Source organism: Triticum aestivum, chromosome 1A (genome assembly GCF_018294505.1).
Source record: "Triticum aestivum cultivar Chinese Spring chromosome 1A, IWGSC CS RefSeq v2.1, whole genome shotgun sequence".
NCBI lineage: Eukaryota > Viridiplantae > Streptophyta > Magnoliopsida > Poales > Poaceae > Triticum > Triticum aestivum.
Window position 1 is genome coordinate 15,455,957 of NC_057794.1, and position 22,266 is coordinate 15,478,222.

Consider the following 22,266-nt stretch of genomic DNA (forward strand, 5'->3'; position numbering starts at 1 on the left):
TGATCATCCAATAATGGGTGATGGTGAATGGCAATGTCTTTGATGCCGAGGCCAGTCACGGGACGACCATAGATGTTCTCAAGGGTAGCACAAAACTTGTTGCACTCTTGTTGGATGAGCCCTCACCTCTTCGAGATGGACACCCAACCACGCTTGCTCTCAAACTTGTATGACGGAACTTCTTGCATTCATGGTGTTGGTGATGAACTCTCAACCAAAAGATTAACCCTTTTTGCTCGATGCCGATCTAGGGACCTTATCCGATATCTCTCCAACATTCACAAATGAGTTTGTCCTCATCCTTTGTGTATGCCTTCGTCCGAATGCTTTGGCGCTTCTTCCTTTGCGCATTGGCTTGGTGTGTGACCTCATCAACAAACAAAGGCTCCCCCTCCATGTCCGCTTCCTCTTCTTATTCTTGGCCATAGTCGTCCGGGAACTCGTGGCCTTGCGGGAATGTGTCGTCCTTGCCCTCTTGGCCTTGCAGGAACGTGCCACCCATGCCATCTCGGCCTTGCATGAAGGTGTCGGCCATGCCATCATGGCCTTGCGCGAAGGTATCGGCCATGCCCTCCTGCTTTGTCGTGAAGGTGCCATGATTGTCTTGGCTTTGGGTTTCATAGGGATTGAAGGCCGCGCCACGCATGTCGCCCTCGAAAATGATGTTCTCCATGATGAAATGATTGACCGTGTCATTAGCTATCGATGGCGACATTGATCCGAACATGCCGGTTGTGGGCGTTGGAACATTTGCTGGCGGGGATCTCACGCGGCCGTTTCTTTTAGCCCACGGTGGACAACCCACCGGCCAGAGGTGTGGTGTTGAGGTCAATGGCCATGGGCGCTGCCGCGCCCGGCGCGAGCACACTCACCTCTGGCGAGTAGTCCGCGGGAGAGGTGGAGAAGTGGGAGGCTTGCCGTTGGGAATGGAAGTCGGGCATCTGCAGCGTGGTGGACGTGTGCAGTGACTCTGCCCATGGCGGACAGACTATCGACGAGCCCATGCTAGGTGCAGTCATGGCGGTACCGATGAGCCCATGCTGACCAGGGCCATTGTCGAACCCTATAGTATGAGGACGGTCTGCTGTGTGGCTGCAGTGACGAGGGCCTTGTTGTCCGCGATGGTGGCCTCCTGTTGGGCGGCGGCGAGGGCGGCGGCGTTTGTGGCTTCCAGCTTGCCGGCCTGCACCTTCCTCCGTCCAGACCTCTTGGCCAACTGAATGGCCCTCTGCATGTCCGTCAGCTCCTCCTTTTTGGGCTGTGGCGTCTTGTTGCAGACAGTGTAGGGCTTGGCAATGGTGGTTGGCCATCCAAGGGAGGATTTGGATGGTGGATAAACTTGCCAAGTGGAGTTGGCACAATTGTGGCCTTTGTCGCCTATGCAAAAGAGAGCCGAAAGCCTCCTCACACTTGCTCTACAAGTACTGCTACACGATGAGACCTTGGGGCATGCTTAGAGATTGGCTTCAACTTGTGCATCTTGACACCATTGTTTGGGCTTTGGAAGGATCCACGAAGGTGGATAAAGATGTGTGAATGCAATGTCCCTAATAGAAGTGCAATGGCAACTATCACCATACTCATGTGTCGGACCATTTGGAATGAGAGGAATGTGAGGACTTCCAACACAAAACCATCCCTACGACAATTCTTTTGAATGAGGTAAGAAGACAAGCAAAACTTTGGGTCATCACAGGTGCCAAGCATGGGTCAAATCATGCCGGGAGAGTAGTGGCCTTCTAGTATTCATTGCTGACGCTTGTGTCATAACCTCAAACTCTCTCATTCTTTTTAATTAATGGATGAGGCAAAGCTTTTGCCGCCCGTTTAAAAAAACACCTCCTTTGTGTTTTCCCTTTTGCCATTTCCCGGCATTACTTGGAAGGCTGGGAGACAGGGAGAGGCATAGGATAGTTGGCACATGTTGGTACCATGGATGTTCATGGACTTCACAACATCATCACAGTTGCAGTAAATTGATGGACGGATCAAAGGAAATCAACCAGCAAACAAACTGCATATAAGATTCCATTTTCTGATCTATTTCCAGGATCAGCCACAACTTCCAAATGACATGAACAGCTTCGGCGCACACATGCACACACTAAATCATGAATTCATAGACTCAACCTGCATTTTTTGAGAACTCGGTTTTTTGTTCGATGTGCCACTTCGAACGCTAGCTACTACTCCCTTCATCAGAAAATATTTGTTGGAGTAATACATGTGTCTAGACATATTTTAGTTCTAGATACACTCATTTTGACCCATTTCTACGACAAGTAATTCCGGACGGAGTGAGTATTTATTATCATAACTCGAAACTGAACCCTGAAAGTTTGTCCATAGATAACAAGTGCCTTCTCCTTTTCAAAAGGAAAACAAGAATGCCTGCTCAAATGATTATGCCTCCGCATTCCTGGGAATTGGTACTCCTAACCCTGCTGTCAGGACTTTGTATGCACTTTGGATTTGTCTTGTGACCGGACCGATTTTCCCATCACCAATTTCACGCCCGTTAATCATCAAGACCTGTTGCAAACCAGAATAGTGGCCATCTAATTAGAATCGCAAAATATGATTCCTTGAACGGAATAGTACCTGTAAAACAAACTAGCATGCTCAAACCATGAGTTTCATATAACACATCACGTGGAAATTTTGACATTTGATCTGTACATAGGTTCATACAAACCGATCTTTGTTGCTTTACAAGAAAACCATAAATGTAGAACATAACACATGCAAAAAATTGGGCAAACACATGATCATATTTCATATGTGCATTTGTATGGAACAATATTTTTGCACATGCAGATAAGCTAACACATCTACACGACCACCTATCAACTGTTGCCATTTTTAGCAACCAAAATGGGTTCATATGATCTGTCCATAGAAGTTGCATTCAAATGTTGCCCAATCTGAAATTTTCAAAATTAAACAAACCACTAGGGTATTGGCCACAACCTATAGCAAATGTGTTGGCCGCAGCCCTCTCTCAATCTCTCAGCTCATTGTTGGTGGACACACACACACGCACATGACCAGGTAGAACGGAGGGGAAGGCAGGGGAGAGACAAATGCCATTTATTTAGTGCTTACCAACAAATGCTACATCTCTCTTACAAGGCAACAACTATCGCCTTACAAGCAACAAATGCATTGTCTCACATGATGCTCATCAGCAACACATGCTCTGAGGCTACATCCTTAAACGCACTCCTCTTATACAGACATGCATGACACACGTACATATGTGCTACATCCCAACACAAAGGATTGCTGCTACATCTTGGCCAGAAAGTGCATTTGGTGGCCAGGGTTCAGGGAGCCCCTTTTTTCAGCTTAAAAACATTTTCTACACCTCAAAACAATCTGAAAAAAAAGTATACACAAACATATATGTGTACTGTATACGTACAAAATTTTCATGTACATATATATTCATATGTGATGTACACACAAATACATATATTGAAATCGGCTTTTTCTTTGTTGTATTTGGGCCAGATTTTTGTCTTCTTGTGTAATTTGCAAATAATCGTATTATTTAGTGAAAATATACATATACTTAGAGAACATATATACGTATTTGTAGAGAAAAATTTAATATTCTCTGAAACTTTTTTTAAACGAGTATTCATGTCAAACGGAAAAAGGAAGAAGAAAAAAGGAACAGAAACCGCTATCAAATAAGGCAACTGGGCAGAAGTTGCAGAGCACATAGAGGAACATGCTAAGGCTGCGCAAATTGTGGTGACTTTCCGCTTCTACATTTCGAATATTTTACATTTTGTTTCAAAGATAGTTTAGAGCATGCCTAGAATTCAAGAATCTCATTGCCTCCATAAAAGGGAAACTTGCCCGTCACCAAATTATACTGGGTTCTGTTTATTAATGTGAGAAAAGACTGTTTATCAGATTGCCATAATTCATAAGAGTATATCAAACCCATATATTGTGTTACCATGAAAATATCGTATCCATTGGGCTGGGTAACTATAGGTGTTTTTAATCAAGAATTCAGGATTTTCTTTTGTTTAAATATGTTCTTTATATAGTAATTCAACATATTGCACTAGAACGCCGTTTACTAGACAGATAAGAATCAAAAGGATCGAACTATGTATTTTTTGCTTGTATGTCAATCTTTCAGGGCATATCTAGTTGTATGAAGCACTGGTTCATGATATGAGTTGGGTACTGCTAAACAGCATTGGGCCTTGACAGAAGTATTGACACAGAACACAACATGACAGAAAATTCTCAAGAATTTTTCTCGCGTGCCATTTGGTGGGAACCACTTCTGTAGATTGGCTCCAATTATTTCTATGTGGAAGATGTATAGGCTTACAGTTGCACGGGTAATTCCTGGAAGTCGGTAGTCCACATGAAGTGTCAATACAATACCCTTCTTAACCATAAACTGCAATTAATGCACAAGCACTTTAAGAAAAACCATATGGATAAATATTGAGCTATTTCAACTGATCCTAATTGTACGTACTATGTTTGTTACATTTGTTTCTGATACAAAACCATCTTGATCTAGCATGATAGCATCCTCAGCCTATGTAAGATTACTTTCTATCTGCACAGAAGCAATAGTGTTTGAGGCCCATTGCAATTTCCAATGCCTTCATTTTCGATAAAATTCAAGGAGCTTGCTAGATTAGAGCTTCAAATCTTAAGATAGATGACTTTTGCCAGAATGTTGTTAATAAGATTGTTGTGATGTGTCATCGAATCAACACTCTGAAACAAGTCATGGAAACAACCAAGGTCAATGTTTGTTCAATAAAGAGATAATAAAAGATGTTTCATAAAAAAATAGAACAGATGAGAAACCAAAGGCCAAATTGTAAAGAATTTGGTAAATGGGTCTTACATTTGGAGAATTACGCTGTGTGGTTGCTGTTACCAACTTTATCCCATGTGAGTTATCATAAACTGGTGGTTTCCACTCTGCAAGTACTGAAAAAGACCAATTGTAAGGTCTTACCATAATTAAGTTGACATATGGTCTTCCAATGACAATTGACTAGACCAAATAGAGTCACAACGGCACACATCATTTCCAACAATAAAGTAGCAAACATGTAAACAGTGAAACTACAACCAGGATCTCAGCCAGTCACCATCTATGAGTCATTATATTTTTAGTGAAAGCCAAGGAATCACCTCGTATGGTCTTACACGCCAACACTGATTCCTAGTCATAAGAAGTGATTACAGAATAGGATAATATAATTTAGTTAGAAACCAGAAAATAACAAACATGGTGTACAGATTTAAGCACAAAAAACACAATCAAGTAAAAAAAAGTGGGATCAAAATGTGAATACAAATCAAGACACTCCCATATAGATTGAAAGCTGGACTCATTCCAGATGTCACCTACATTACATTTAGGGAGGCAGTGCACAAAGTGGGTAAGTAGGTCATGCGAAGACTATTGCAAACACACTGTAGAATAGTAGAAGTGACAATACTAATGAGTAATGAATCTATATCTATAGTAATACCTTCTTCCCAAGTATGAGAGGGAGCCTTATATGTGCATTATTGAACATCCCATTTGCGTTAAGAGTCGTAAATATTGCATCCTTAATCTGCATTAGAACACATGCATACCAAACACCTAGTTCAGTAGTTCAAACTTCAAAGTGAGCCTTCAGCAATCCTCTTAAATGAAAATTGGGTAACACATTAGTATTTTAAACCTAAACAGAAAGATGCCTACCGAACAAGCAGTTACATGGTTCTTTCTTGCAATACTATAAATAACAAGTGAGAAGCAGGTAAATAGAAGTAGTTACCCAATCACGACTGGGCACATTGCTGAAGGCCATAGCTTTTGTAGAATCAAACAATCTAGAAGAGAATAGTATGGAGAGTTACTGCAGAGTCAATCATAAGCAGAAAAGATATGGCAAGCCGAATAAAATATAAAAGTAATATACATATCCAAGTGTTCTGTAGATTGGCTCCAATTATTTCAACGTGGAAGATGAATAGATTTACAGTTGCATGGGTAATTCCTGGAAGGTAGTAGTCCGCATGAGGCCCCTCCCAATGCTCCACCCACCTTGTACAGGTGCTAAGGCTGCCATGTAGGCAAAATTTCTGACGTGGCAATGTAATTAAGAGGAGAGAGATGAGTGCGGTGACCCCAGGAAGAAACAATGCCAAGCGCGAGAACCTAAGCAAAACACATAAATGGAAGAATCCTACCCATGCATGAAGAACTTGAGTTGCAAAATCATTAAATGAAGGATGCTTAGCACCAACAAGTTAAGCACCTATGCATTGGGGGCTTTAGTTGCCAAAGTTTTTAATGTGCTTAGCACCTCATGTAAGCACAATTGCATTGGAAGTAGCCTAAGGTGTCAATACAATGCCCTTCCTAAGCATAAACTGCAATTAATGCACAAGAACTTTAAGAAAAACCATATGGCGAAATATTGAGCTATTTCAACTAATCCTAATTATACGTACTATGTTTGTTGCATTTGTTTCTGATACAAAACCATCTTGATCTAGCATGATAGCATCCTCAGCCTATGAAAGATTACCTTCTATCTGCATAGAACCAATAGTGTTTGGGGCCCATTTCAATTTCCAATGCCTTCATTTTAGATAAATTCAAGGAGCTTGCTAGATTAGAGCTCCAATCTTAAGATAGATGACCTTTGCAAGAATGTTGTTAATAAGATTGTTGTGATGTATCTTCGAATCTACGCTCTAAAACAAGTCATGGAAATAACTAAGGTCAATGTTTGTTCAATAAAGAGATAATAAAAGACATTTCATATAAAAATAGTATAGATGAGAAACCAAAGGCCACATTGTAAAGAAGTTGGTAAATGGGTCTTATATTTGGAGAATTACGATGTGTGTCGCCATTACTAACTTTATCCATGTGAGTTATCATAAATTAGTGGTTTCCACTCTACAAGTACTGAAAAAGATCAATTGTAAGGTCTTACCATTATTAAGTTGAACTATGGTCTTCCAATGACAATTGACTACACCAAATAGAGTCACAACGGCACACATCATTTCCAACAATAAAGTAGCAATCATGTCCACAGTGAAACCACAACCAGGCAATCAGCCAGTCACCATTTACGAGTCATTACGTTTTTGGTGAAAGCCAAGGAATCGACTCGTATGGTATTACATGCCAAGACTGATTGCTAGTCACGAGAAGTGATTACAGAATAGGATAATATAATTTAGTCAGAAACAAGAAAATAACAAATATGGTGTACAAATTTAAGCACATAAAACACAATCAAGTAAAAAAAGTGGGATCAAAATGTGAATACCGATCAAGACCACCCATATAGATTGAAAGCTGGACTCATTCCAGATGTCACCTACATTACGTTTAGGGAGGCAGTGGACAAAGTGGGTAAGTAGGTCTTGGGAAGACGATTGCAAACACACTGTAGAATAGTGGAAGTGACAATAATGCTGATGAGTAATGAATCTATAAAACATACCCTTGCACTATCATGTGCATTATTGAACATCCCATTCTCATTAAGAGTCTTAAATATTGCATCCTTAATCTTGCATTAAAACACATGCATACCAAACACTCAGTTCAATAGTTCAAACTTCAAAGTGAGACTTCAGCAATCCTCTTAAATGAAAATTGGGTAACACATTAGTATTTTAAACCTAAACAGAAAGATGCCTACCAAACAAGCAGCTACATGGTTCTTTGTTGCAATACTATAAGTAACAAGTGGGAAGCAGGTAAGTAGAAGTAGTTACCCAATCACGACTGGGCATATTTCTGGAGGCCATAGTTTTTGTGGAATCAAACAATCTAGAAGAGAATAATATGGAGAGTTACTGCATAGTCAATCATAAGCAGAAAAGATATGGCAAGCTGAGTAAAATATAGAAGTAATATACCTATCCAAGTGTTCTTCAGGTTTGAATACTTTCCCATCATATATACGCAATCCTTCCCACACAGCATCCCCTCCTTGTACAACTGAATCGAACACTGAAACCTTTACATCGCAGATGATTGGAAAAAAAGAATCGGCAGAACTGATCAAGTGTGACGAGTAAACAAGAAAAGTTACGAGTAGATACCCTTGCACTATCACGTGGCAAAAGCTCATCTCCAACCCAAACAAGATTTTTTTATATTTTCTGGTACAGGAAGAGGAGGATCAGGCGGTGGTGGCAGCAGGGATCCTGCTGTTCTGCTTACCTGGCGCTTCAGCGTATTGTAGAAAGGTAAGCTTTGATCAAGTAGGTCATAAAATGCAAATGGAAAAGTCTGCAATCAAATAAAGTTTATGTTAACAATAAGACATCAAAGCAAGATGAAGTCAACTGTATTGACAACTGGAGCAAGTCCAACAGCTCTTCTAAAATACACCCTATGTCCATATAGGCGCTCCTCTAAAAAGATTCCTCCAGTAAATTTTGCTCCAGTTCAGGAGAATCAACAAATCGCATGAGGAACATGCGCGCTTTGCCGCGCCGGGTTATGGCTTCGTTTGGTCTCTACTTTACAACATTACACTATCATTCTATAACAACCAGGTGGTCTGACTAAATTAGAAATTGATTTTTATTTTCCTTTCTACATCATCATTGCACCATGCTAATCTCATAAGCATTGCATTAGCATCATATTGCATTCAATTATTGAATTGAGAATTTAATGGGGAGAAGAGTTGGGAAATGGATGCAGGGGCGATTGGCGGCACGGCCACCGGGATCCCCGCGGGACCGCCGCCCATCTCCTCCGGTGATTGCCGGAAGGTGGGGGGGGGGCAGTTCTGTGCCCTAACCGAAGACGATGACGGCGAGGGAGACGAGGAGGCAGATGCGGCGGCGCCGCCGTCTCCTCCATCGGCGACTCTGTCGAACTTCATTTGCAATTGTTTGAGTGTTTGGTACGACGAAGACGAGGTGGCTTCAACCGTTGACAAGATCCTTCCCGTAGATGATCCGGCGAGAATCGGGCTTCATGCGGGGGAGACGACGGAGATGGTGCGCCGAGTTGTTCACCGGCGAACGGCGGCGGCGGCGGTCCGGCCCTGGAAAGGTCCATTGCCTAAGGTATGTCTTCCGAATTTGACCCTTTTTGATATGATTCGTCCGGATTCATGGACTTTGGTAAAGAGACGTAAGAATGCACGCCGGAAAAGTTCTCGATCGGCGGCGGAGGTGACTGCGGCATCGCCATAGGCGGTCACGGCGATCCAGATCTGAGCCGCTCGCCAGGAGCATTTGAATTTGCTCCTGGGCCGAGATAAGCCGCATTCTGTTGGGCCGGTGGGTAGTATTGGTCCAAGGTCTGGTGGGTATGAGGCCCAGCCGGACTTGGTTCCAATCGATACTGAGGGGAGGGGCGCATGCACGTTTCGATCATCTTCGCCTACTCCGTCGCCGCGCCCTAGGGTTCCGCTGCGTCGAGTGCCGCGCTTGCGTACTGCCGGACCTGGCCGGGCTCGCCGCATCCCTCCTCTCGGCGCGATGGCTAGTACTGGAGGCGCGCCTCTGCCCGGGAAGCTGCCGCCTCCTCCCAGTGGGGCTAGTCGGGCTACTGGGGTGCCGCCGCCGGGCCAAGGAAATGGTCGGGGCGCGCTGCCGTCGGGCCAAGGCAATGGCCGGAGCGCACTGCCGCCGGGCCAAGGCAATGGCTGGGGCGCGCTGCCGGCGCCGGCGTCGGGTGCTGGTCGTGGTGGCGTGCCGCTCCCCAAGGCCGCTGCGGGACGCGGGTCGGGTGGCCCGGCTCCGGAACACTTTGCTGGCGGGGCACCCGTGGGGAGGCCGCCGGCTCCGGCCTTGCCGTCGGGCGGGCGGGGCGGACCGGGCTTCGGTCCTCGGCTGGTGGTTCCAGGCGGTGCTGCAGGGCGGGGAGCTGCGCCACCAAGGCCACCCGTGCCTTTGGGTCCGGTGCCTAGACCGGCTCCTCCACCCCACGTCGTTGCTCGCCCATCTCCGCCGTCGCAGTCCAACGGTACTGTGGCTGCGCCCCGGGGTCAATGGGGGGATGACGGCTACGATGCCTATGGGGCTGGCCAACACTGTGGTTGTTCGTCCACGGGTGGCGGTCGTGGTTCTGCATGGCAAAGCGATGGTTCGGTTGAGAGGCCGTTCCTGGGTCCTTCTGGCGGCTTCGTTGAGGGGCCTTCTGATCCGGGTCATCGGCAGCGAGGAGCTTACCGTGGCCATCGTGGTGGTCGGGGCAGTCGAGGGGGCCGGTACCGTCCACGTCCTCCGCCCCCACCTGTTGTTGTCGAGCAGATGACAGATAACGGGGCTGCCGAGGAGCCTGTGCTGACCGGTCACGCTTTGGAGGTGGTGACAGCTCTTGCTACTGTTCAGGTTCCCGAGAACGAGGTTTTGGCTGATGTGTCTGCGGAGATGACAGATAGGGCTGAGTCTGATAGGGCGTCCAAGTGTGCGCACAGGAAGGAAAAGATGCTTTGTTATCGTTGTGGAGACAAGGGCCACTTCATTGCGGAGTGTGTGGCTCTGTTATGTGATACCTGCGGTAAGCTGGCACACGACTCTGGGACTGTCCGATACTGCGAGATCAGGCACCGTCGCCCATGATGTATGGAGTTTACTGTGCTGAGCTAACGTTTTTCAAGTCTCCGAATGAGCGAGAGGTTGCTGATGAGACCCCGAGCATGACTACGGGGATTGTCAAGGTTACCAGAGGGGAGGTCTCTGAGACACAGATCGTGCAGAGACTTCGGGAGCTGGCTCCTGGGGATTTCCAGTGGGACCTTGTCAGTCTCGTTGATAAGATGTTCAGAGTTGAGTTTCCTTCCGTGGAGGATCTGCAGAGGTTGTTGAGTTTTGGGATGTGTAAGGTGCCGGGAACTGATTGCATCCTTGAGTTTCATGAGTGGAAGCACGTGGAGCCTCAGGGTAAGCCGCTTACTCAGGCGTGGTTGCGATTTTCCGGGCCCCCCTCCAAGCCGTTACAGGACGCTCAGGTTGTGGCCAGCATGGGCATTTTGGTAGGGAAGCCTGAGCGTGTGGATATGGCGTTCACCAGAGCTCACGGGATTGCTCGGGTTCTGGTTAGTATTCTGAACATTGAGTATGTGCCGAAAGTGGTTAAGTGGGCTTATCGAGGCAGGATTTATAATCTGGTTATTGAGTTTGAGGATGAGAGCCTTCTGGTTGCGGCACCTCATGATTCTGACGTAGATATGCACGAGGGGGACGGCAGCACGGAAGCAGAGGAGCCGTCGGTCGAGGACTCTGGACGACAACTGTCCAAGGGACCGGGTTCCGAGACCGCGACGACCGGGGATGGAGCAGCCCCACCCTCCTCGGTGCGTATGACGAGTATGAGATTTGGGTCTTTCGAACCCTCTTCTGCACCCCCGAGGCTGTGAAGTGATCGGGTCGAGTCCGAGGAAGCTTTTGAGCTCCCGTTGCCTGCTTTGGGGTTTGAGGATACTATGTGCACTATTCCTGGGGATCTTGGGGCTTTGTCGACCTCGGTCTGGGGAGAGAAGGAGGTGAGTCGGCAGGTGGCCACTCCCTCTCATGCTCGGCACGCTCTACCCCCTCAGGACGTGACACAAGTGGTCGTGGCTGGTTTGTCGAGAGAAGTCCCGGGGCAGGAGGCCTCGGGTTGCTCTTCTCCTGCTGAGGTAAGGGATTCAGGGCAGGTGGCACCCGTGTCCTTCTATTCGTTGGGAGGGGGTCTGGGGCAGGTGGCCTCGGATACCTCCTCTCCCGTTGCGTCTACCTCTCTGCTGGTGGCGGCTCTGCCTTCGGGAGAGGGCTCGGGGCAGGTGGCCTCGGAGCCCTCTTCTCCTGCGGCGCCTGTGGTGGTGGCCTCTCCGGTGCTGGGTGGGGAGTTAGGGCAGGCGGCCCATGCACTCCCTTCACCTTGCTCGCTGCCGGCTCCGTCCTGCGGGGCGCGCCAGGCGTCTGAGGTCATGGTGACTGCCTTTCCACTTCCTAGCGAGGATGAGGGGGAGCCCGTGCAGGTGGTCCGGCCTAGCGGTTAGGGTGAGGCAGCAGACCCTACCCCGACCAGGATCTCTCGGGAGGAGGTCATTGCGTTTGGAGGGATTCAGGATCCGATGTCTGAGGGGCGACGGGTGAGTGGCCGTCTCTAGACTCAGCCGGACGTGGACGGCATTCAGCAGCGGTGCGCCATGAGGGCGGCCAAGCTCCATGACGTTGAGGTCACTACTGATATGTCGGCCAATACTTCTAAGTCCATTCTGCATGTTTCAAATGATGAGATTGTTGAAAATGCAAATCAATTAGGAGTTTCACTAGGTAGTAATGTCACTAAAATCTCTAATTTTGTTAATGATCTTCTGGATCTAGAGGCTAAGCGGGCCTTAGAGATGATTCGTAATATTGCGGCGGTTAAACCCGTGAGTGATTCTGAGGTTGATGCGCTGGGGGTCAGGGTGCTCGACAATTTTTGTGCGGATCTTATGCCGCCCATTCCTGAGGCGGAAGTAGAGGATGATTCTACTGAGATGGTTATGGCTAGCCCTCTGAGACTGGTTGTGAGGACCGGTTGCAGAGTCAAACTGTCTCTAAACGCAAGTGGAAACGGAAGGTGTACCCGGTGTCCGCAGTGCGTAGGAGTGCTAGGATTCGTACGGCTAAAAAATTCCATGATGAACTATGAAAGGAATCTTTTGGAATAGCAGAGGTCTAAAGGACTTGGCTAAAAGAAGATTTCTTGCTGAGGCGTCTGTCGAGCATCGTTTAGATTTTATTGCTCTATCGGAGACTGGTAGAGATAATTTTGTGCCACAATTTCTAAATACTTTGTTGGGAGGTATTGATTTTGATTGGCATTGCCTGCCACCGAGAGGGAGATCGGGTGGAATCTTACTCGGCGTTATATGTGAAGCGCTAGAAGTTCGAAGTTTGGTTATGGGTGACTTTGCAGTCAAGTTTCGGGTGCGTTCGAAGGAAGATGGGTTTAATTGGGCTCTAGTTGCGGTATATGGTGCCGCACAGCCCGAACTCAAGTCCGAGTTCTTGGCTGATGTCGTTCGGATTTGCGGCTCCGAGCAGCTTCCTATCCTGGTGGGGGTGATTTCAATATAATTAGAAGGCGTGAGGATAAGAACAATGATAACTTTGACGGCAGATGGTCATTCATGTTCAATACTATCATTGAAAGTCTGGACCTGAGAGAAATTGAGCTCTCGGGTAGAAAATTCACCTGGGCTAACGCGCTGCCAAATCCAACGTATGAGAAGTTGGATCAAGTGTTGGCTAGTGTCGATTGGGAACAGAAGTTCCCGCTAGTAACGGTCCAGGCTTTATCCCGTGGAATTTCTGACCACACGCCATTATTTGTGGACTCTAGTGAGGCCACCCACCTAGGAAACAAAAACGCGTTTTCCTTTGAGCTGGCTTGGTTTGAACGAGAAGGCTTCCTTGATCTCGTGGCCAGAGAGTGGGCTAAGGATTCAGGAGGGAAGACTGCGCTTCAATGCTGGCAGAATAAGATCAGGCATTTGAGGAGTTTTCTGCGTGGGTGGTCTAAGCATCTTAGCAGGATTTATAAGGTCGAAAAGGAAAGGCTCCTTTCCCTTATTCAGTCCCTAGATGTAAAAGCAGAAACCATGGTGCTGCCGGCCGCGGAGCTTCATGCCAAGCTTGATGCGGAGATGAGGCTGAAAGAACTTCTTAGAGAAGAGGAGTTGAAGTGGGCGTTGCGGGCCAAGGTCTGGCGAGTAGTCCAGGGGGATGCGAACACTCAATTCTTTCACATGATCGCTAATGGTAAACATAGAAAGAAGAGAATCTTTCAGCTTGAGCAAGATGAAGGAACAATTTTAGGACACGAAAACCTAAAATTGTACATTACAGAGTATTACAAGAAGCTGTTTGGCCATCCAGAAGAGAACTGTGTGTCTCTGGATGAGTCTAGGACTGAGGATGTTCCTCAACTCACAGCGGTGGAGAATGATATTCTTGCGGCTCCTTTCTCTGAGAAAGAGGTGTTTGAGGCCATTTTGCAAATGAAAAATAACAAGGCGCCGGGCCTCCATGGATTTCCAGCGGAGTTTTATAAAAAGTGTTGGCATATCATTAAAGGGGATCTGTTGGCTTTGTTCAATGATCTCTTCTCTGGGCAGCTTTAGCTTTTTCAGCTCAATTTTGGAACCATAACCCTTCTTCCTAAGAAAACAGAGGATGTGAGAATTGAGCAATTCAGGCCCATATGTCTTCTTAATGTTAGTTTCAAAATTTTCACCAAGGTCGGGACTAATAGGCTCACGCAGGTCGCGCATGCTGTGGTGCAGCCTATCCAAACTGCTTTCATGCTGGACAGGAATATCCTTGAAGGGTTGTGGTCCTTCATGAAACACTCCATGAAATCCACACGAAAAAGCTGGATGGGGTTGTTTTCAAAGTGGATTTCGAGAAAGCGTACGACAAAGTCAAATGGCCCTTCCTTCAATAGGCCTTACGCATGAAGGGTTTTGATGAAGCTTGGCGATGCCAGGTAGAACCTTTACGCAAAAAGGGAGTGTTGGAATTAAAGTGAATGACGATATAGGTCATTATTTCCAGACACACAAAGGCCTGAGGCAAGGTGATCCAATGTCCCCTATTTTGTTCAACATTGTGGTTGACATGTTGGCAATTCTCATAGGAAGGGCAAAGGAGGCCGGTCAGGTGAGTGGCTTGGTGCCTAACCTAGTTGATGGGGGTGTGTCCATTCTACAGTATGCTGATGATACAATCATCTTTATGGAGCATTACTTGGCAAAAGCGAGAAATATGAAGCTGGTGTTATGCTTATTTGAACAATTGACCGGATTAAAGATTAACTTTCATAAAAGTGAGTCGTTCTGCTTTGGTAGAGTCAAGGAGGAACAAGAGGCTTATAGGCAATTGTTTGGATGTGAATTGGGGGCTTTACCTTTTACTTACCTAGGTATACCCATTCACCATCGTAAGCTAACAAACAGAGAGTGGAAATGCATCGAAGATCGGTTCGAGAAGAAACTTAGTTGCTGGAAGGGCAAACTTATGTCTTATGGATGCCGGTTGATTCTTATTAATTCGGTGCTCACAAGTATGCCCATGTTCCTACTATCTTTCTTTGAAGTTCCAGTTGGGGTTAGGAAAAGGCTGGACTTCTAACGATCAAGATTTTTTTGGCAGAGTGATGAACTAAAGAGAAAGTATCGACTCGCCAAGTGGGATATTATTTGTAGACCAAAGGCCAAGGGGGTCTGGGTATTGAGAACCTTGAGGTCAAGAACAGATGCCTGCTCAGTAAGTGGCTGTATAAGCTATCAGTTGAGACTGGCGCTACTTGTGCGCAGATTCTCCGTAACAAGTATCTGCATTCCAAGACTTTGTCACAGGTGACAGTGAGACCAACTGATTCGCCGTTTTGGAAGGGGCTTATGAGAGTTAAGGCAACCTTCTTTAATAGAACAAAGTTTATCGTCGGTGATGGCAACGATACCCGTTTCTGGGAGGATACTTGGCTTGGTGATACACCATTGGCGCTCCAGTACCCGACCCTGTATCGTATTGTTCAGAGGCGTGATGCGCTAGTTGCAACGATTATGCAGTCCATTCACCTTAATATCCAGTTTCGGAGGGTGCTTGTTGATGATAGATGGGAAGCATGGCTTCATCTGGTGAGTAGACTGATGGAGGTTCAGTTAGCTCATCAGCCCGATCAGTTGTGTTGAAAACTTACTAGGTCTAGACAATTTACGGTTAAGTCGATGTACATCGATGTTATTAACTCCAGTGTCATTCCTAGTTCCAACATGTTTGGAAAGTAAAAGTTCCTTTGAAAATTAAAGTGTTTATGTGGTTTGTACATAAACAAGTCATTTTAACAAAGGACAACTTGGTTAAGCGCAATTGGACAGGATCTACTAGGTGTAGTTTCTGTAATCGGGAAGAGACCATTAAGCATCTCTTCTTTGAGTGCCCGTTGACGAGAATTTTGTGGCGCACCGTGCAAATTGCCTTTAACATTACTCCTCCGAGTTTGGTCGGTTCGTTATTTGGAACGTGGCTTGATGGGATAGAGTCTGATACAGCTAGACACATTCGTGTAGGAGTTTGTGCATTGTTATGGGAACTTTGAAATTGCAGAAATGATTTGGCTTTTAACAGAACAACAACTATTCATTTTTGCAGGTTTTATTCCGTGCTACAGCGCTGATCCGTATGTGGTCCTTACTCACTCCGACGGAGGCCAGGGAGCGTTTGGTTACTGGATCTGTCCGGTGGCAGATGGTAGCGCGGGATATCTTCAACCGGTTTGGATGACGGTCATGTAATAGGATAGACGATTAGTTTTCCTATCTTTATTATGCCAGCCGGTTGTGGCTTTATGGCCTTTTTGTTTTTGGCATTGAGGCTCTCTGTGAGCTAGCCTTTATTTTGTTTCACGACTTTAAGACCTTGTTGAACCTATTTTATTTATAAATGTGGCCGTATGCATCATTCTGATGCAGAGGCCGGGGAGTCCTCTTTTTAAAAAAAAACATTTTTCTTAAAAGGCGAAAACCCTAAATTATGCCAATTTGGCAATCCCCTCATGCTTATTATGTGGACCCTCCCAAACTGATCCAGGCTTATTATGTAGACATACTTCCAGCTCCGTAATTGGCGTTTTGGAAAACATCCAACAGATTAAGGAAAGTGGTAAAATCCCTTTGCTACCCCTTGCTAATCCTAAAAACCAATCCAGCGCCCCAAAATTGGAAACGGAAGAGGGAGAGTGCGTGAGAAGTGGGGTGACCTGAGAGAGTGAGGGGCAAATTTCGTTTTTCTCACTTTCTTTCCTTCGTTGGGTAAAGGGGACGTGATAGCTAGGGTGACTGGGATTTGCTCTTGGAGACAATTTCTTTTAAAAGTAATGGGATTCATTGAAAGGGTTAAATGCAATACCTAACCTTCTCATAAATACACTGGTTACTCTATACACCAGAACAAATTACAATAAGGCTTTATGGCCAGAGGTAATAATTCTTAGCCTCAGTTTTCGGTTGCTGAACTGTTCTGCTTATTGTATAATCTGCTGTGGAAAATTAGACATGGAAATAGGCGAAAGCAGGTCAAACAAACTCTCAAATAGGGAAAAGCGGGTGGGATAAACGTGATTATGAGAATCCATTGCAATGCCAAACGCAGCCTTGGTGTCCATGTTTATTAGCATGTCCTTTCTGATACAAGTATGACTGACTAAATATGCAAAGTTAGCTAGAATAGCAGTATTAATAAATTACTGGAAATCAAGAGACACGTTTGATCCAGGCTTACCATAGGTTAACGATGAGATTTTGAGAAACCGGTAGATGTGTGCACACTTTCATACCACCATGGGGTCCAAATACCATCAAAGTCCCTGGGGCCAGCTTTCCATCTACAAAGTTAGAAACAATCCAAATGGTTTAAGAAAGCACACCAACTTCTTACTACGTGTGTTCTAATCGAAAAACTTGGACAATGAAACTGTAACGCCCTTGATACGGCTATATCTCCCACGTGTCGAAGCACGACTTAGAGGCATAACCGCATTGAAAGCAATGTCGCAAGTGAAGTAATCTTCACACAACCCATGTAATACATAAGGGAAAAAGATACATAGTTGGCTTACAATCGCCACTTCACACAATACATGAATAAAGTATTACATCATCCAGATACAATCAAGGTCCGACTACGGAACCAAAATAAAAGAAGACTACCCCAAAAGCTACATAGATCCCCGATCGACCCCAACTGGGCTCCACTACTGATCAACTGGGGAAACAGAACAACACAAAGGACAAGATCTTCAACGAGCTCCTCCTTGAGCTTGGTTGCGTCATCTGCTCGATAACATCGGCACCTGCAAACTGGTTTTGGAAGTATCTGTGAGTCACGGGGACTCAGCAATCTCACACCCTCGCGGTCAAGACTATTTAAGCTTATAGGAAGGGTAAAAGGTATGATGTGGAGCTGCAGCAAGCGACTAGCATATATGGTGGCTAACATACGCAAAGGAGAGCGAGAAGAGAAAGCAAACGCACGGTCGATAAACTATGATCAAGAAGTGGTCCAAGTCTACATTACGTCAAGCATTACTCCAACACCGTGTTCACTTCCCGGACCCCGCCGAGAAGAGACCATCACGGTAACACACGCGGTTGATGTATTTTAATTAAGGTCAACTTCAGGTTTTCTACAACCGGACATTAACAAATTCCCATCTGCCCATAACCGCGGGCACGGCTTTCGAAAGTTCAAATCCCTGCAGAGGTGTCCCAACTTAACCCATCACAAGCTCTCATGGTCAACGAAGGATATTCTTTCTAGCGGGAAGACCCGATCAGACTCGGAATCCCGGTTACAAGACATTTCGACAATGGCAAAATAAGACCAGCAAAGCCACCCGAATGTGCCGACAAATCCCGATAGGAGCTGCACATATCTCGTTCTCAGGGCACACCGGATTGTCCAAACTTCCGGTAGGCCAGCCCAGAGTTGCCCCTGGTGGCCACCGACGGCTGACAAGTTGGACCAACACTAAGAGAAGCACTGGCCCGGGGGGGGGGGGTTAAAATAAAGATGACCTTGAGTCTGCAGAACCCAAGGGAAAGAAAAGGCTAGGTGGCGAATGGTAAAACCAATATTGGGCATTGCTGGAGGAGTTTTATTCAAGGCGAACTGTCAGGGGGTTCCCATTATAACCCAACCGCGTAAGGAACGCAAAATCCGGGAACATAACAAAGATATGACGGAAACTAGGACGGCAAGAGTGGAACAAAACACCAGGCATAAGGCCGAGCCTTCCACCCTTTACCAAGTATATAGATGCATTAATTAAATAAGAGATATTGTAATATCCCAACAAGTAAACATGTTCCAACAAGGAACAACATCTCCATGTTCCAACAAGGAACAAACTTCAATCTTCACCTGTAACTAACAACGCTATAAGAGGGGCTGAGCAAAGCGATAACATAGCCAAACAATGGTTTGCTAGGACAAGGTGGGCTAGAGGCTTGGTTCAACAATATGGGAGGCATGACAAGCAAGTGGTAGGTATCGCAGCATAGGCATAGCAAAAGAGCGAGCAACTAGCAAGCAAAGATAGAAGTGATTTCGAGGGTATGGTCATCTTGCCTGAGATCCCGCAAGGAAGAAGAACGAGTCCATGAAGAAGACAAACGGACGTAGTCGAACTATTCCTCACAAATGCGACGTCATCGGAACTAGCCCGAAGAAACAACACCGGAAAGAAGCAAACAACATAGTAAACAACCAAGCATAACATGGCATGATGCACAATCAAGTATGATGCATGTCCGGTTTAATGAAGCATGGCATGTCAAAGTGCACAAGCAATCCTACAAATTAAGTGGAGCTCAATATGCAATGAATTGCATATTGACGAAACACCACATTCGGGTTACTTAGTTCTATTTTTTTATGTACCCAACAAGATTAAATGTTGTTAGCAAGGCAAGAGGGTGAAGCAAAGTAAAACTACCTATCTAGTCAAGTTTAAATGAGGCCGGAAGCAACGAACAACAATTCCGGTAAATCCCCATATGCATATATTAGGTTCGGTGATGTTCTGCCCTAAACCAAATTTTATAGTTGTTAAACAAGCAAAGTGATGCCACCATGTTAAACTAGGCAAAATTCTACCCCATTTACATATAAAGTTTGTTAAATTCCGAGTTACGGTTATTTAGTTATGAATTAAATCATTTTAGCATGGCATTTGGGCAAATTTAAACAAACAACACTTTAAACATTTTAAACATAGATGAAAGTTGCAAATTATGAAACTAGATGCAATTCTAAGCGTTATTCATATACAAAGTTTTTACATATGATGCATAGTTTGTGAGTTATTAAATGCATGAAGGCTAAGGGGTTTTCTGTAAATCTGCAAATCCCTGGAAATTAGCTAAATTCGCAGAACCAAAAAAAACATCCACTAGGCCGAAACTGAACTGGCCCAGCAGTAAGAAAAAAAAGGAGGGGGCGCTTGGGGTGGCCTCACCCATGGGCTTCGGCCCGTTCGGTGGTGAGGTGGATCGGATCTGGTGGACTGGATGGTTGAAGGGGCGCGGCTGGCCTTGCGCGAGATGCGGCCCAGGCGTGGTCGCGGTCGACCAGCGAGGAGCGGGACGAGGCGCTGGGTGAGCGAGGCGACTGGTCAACGTGGGCATGACCCATTGTGCTCTGTCCCTCGAAGCAGGGGATGCAGCGGCGGCTTGGAGCAGCTCGATGCAGCAGCAAGACAGCGGCGACCGATGTAGGAAGCAGCAGAAGCAGGGAGGCCGGCGGGTGCGGAGGTCCAGCGAAGTACTCCGGCGATGGGTGGCTGATCCGGGCGATGGCATGGCGCGAGGGCGTTCTTCCCTGGAACGAGGCGGATGTGACGGGAACCTTTAGGAGCTCCAGCGAGGCGATGTAGAAAAGGAGGAGGCGGATCCAGGCGGGGGCGTCCAGGAAAAGGGGCACGGGCGCGGACCCGAAGGAGACAACGGGGACGTGGCGGTGCTTGGCGGCGAGCTTGAGGCGTCGGCCACGGGAGCTATGGCGAGTCCCTGAGGAGAAGGAGAGCGGGCGGGGATGCAGGACCCCGGCGCGAGCTTGGGTTGTAGCCACCCATGGCGCTGCAACAGGAGGGTTGCGGTTTGGAACGCAGAAAATCAGGCGAGGGGATGCGCCATCTCCGGCGGTGGCGCGAATTCCGGAGCGGAGGCAAGGTCTTGGTGACGGCGCTGGTTGCTTGGTCGAAGACGGTGACGAGGAAGGTCGGGCGAGGCAGCTTGAGCTCGGCGGCTGGACTCATCTTGTAGGCAAACAGAGAGGGAGGGGATTCGGGTAAGAGAGAGAGATGAGAGAGCCAGAGGAAGGAGGGGACGGAGAAGAGGTGCGGCGACCTGCTAATGCTTGATGGCGAAGGGAGCTTCGATGGCGCTGCTGCTTGCGGTGGCGCACGGGAAGCACGAGAGTATGCAGGGGGTTCGAGCGAGGAAGCGATGTGGCGCTGGTCGGTTGGTGGTTTGGATCGGATCTGGGGGGATCCCGAGAGAGTGGCGGCGGCGCTAGGGTAGGATCCCTAAAAATAAGGGTTGTCCAAAATGGACTAGGGATAGACTATATATATATCAAAAGGATTTTTGGGCAGGGGCTAATCCGTCCCTCAGATCGTAATCGGACGGTTAGGAAAAATAGGCTATGGAGCCCAAATGAGAAAACGCAGACGTTTTGAAGATGTTTGGGGATGATCCGGACACGATGGTGACGACTGCTCGGGTCGGGTCCGGGACAATTTTCGGACGCGCGTACGATGAGGGCCGCGGGCTGACGAGAGTGGTTAGGTTGGACCTGGCGGTAGGTAGTGGGCTGTGTAGACGGTCTCGAGATGAGAGAACAGAAGAGAGGGAGGCCCGGCGACTGTTTCCGGAGATCAAAAACGTCCGACGTTAAACCGGCTATATTGCCGTTATAGTTATCCATTGGGGCGTCAAACGAACCCCGAATGCGACGAAAATTGACAGGCGGCCTACCTACAAAATAAAAACACCGCACGCCAATTTTCATCCCATTCTGAGAATATTTTCCGGCCACTTATAAAATAATATTTCGGACATGCCGCGGGCGCGTGCAAGTGTGTCTGGGCTCAGAACGGACAACGGAGAGAACGAGGAGGCCGGGGCGGATGCAAGTTTTGAAAACATGATGATGCAATGCACATGATGACATGATAAGATGCAACACACAAGCAAATGACAAGGCAACAACAGCAAATAACTCGAAGACACCTGGCACGTCGGTTCTCGGGGCGTTACAACAGCAATAGATGTCTTTCACATACAACTAGAAAAAATTAATTTCCTTTTTAAATGGCAGTTCCAAAAAAACGTACTTCAATGTCAAAAAAGCGTATTCGTAAAAATATTTGGAAGAAACCCATTTAATTCTTATGCACGACCCACATGGCCACATACTTGAGCATTTGTGGCTGGAAAGGAATACCCAGGTCCTCACAGAGTCCACTCAAGACGGCCTGCATGCATTTGGCGGGTAAACAAACTGCATTGAAATGGATTGCAATTTGCAAATGTAGTTATTATAACAGTGAAGCAATGTTATACCATTATAATGCCTTCATGCATTAAATTTTTTTAATGTAATAAATATGGAAGTTACTGCTGACATCATGATTGCAAACCATAAAAACTGAAGTGAACTCAAATTGATCAGTTCCGTGTTTAGTAA

At 46.5% G+C, this 22,266-nt stretch overlaps 1 pseudogene; it reads right to left on the reverse strand.

Annotated features, from left to right (window-relative positions):
- Positions 1-1,063: 1,063 nt before the first annotated feature.
- LOC123051714 (branched-chain-amino-acid aminotransferase-like protein 1) lies at positions 1,064-22,060 on the reverse strand (annotated as a pseudogene).
- Positions 22,061-22,266: the final 206 nt, after the last annotated feature.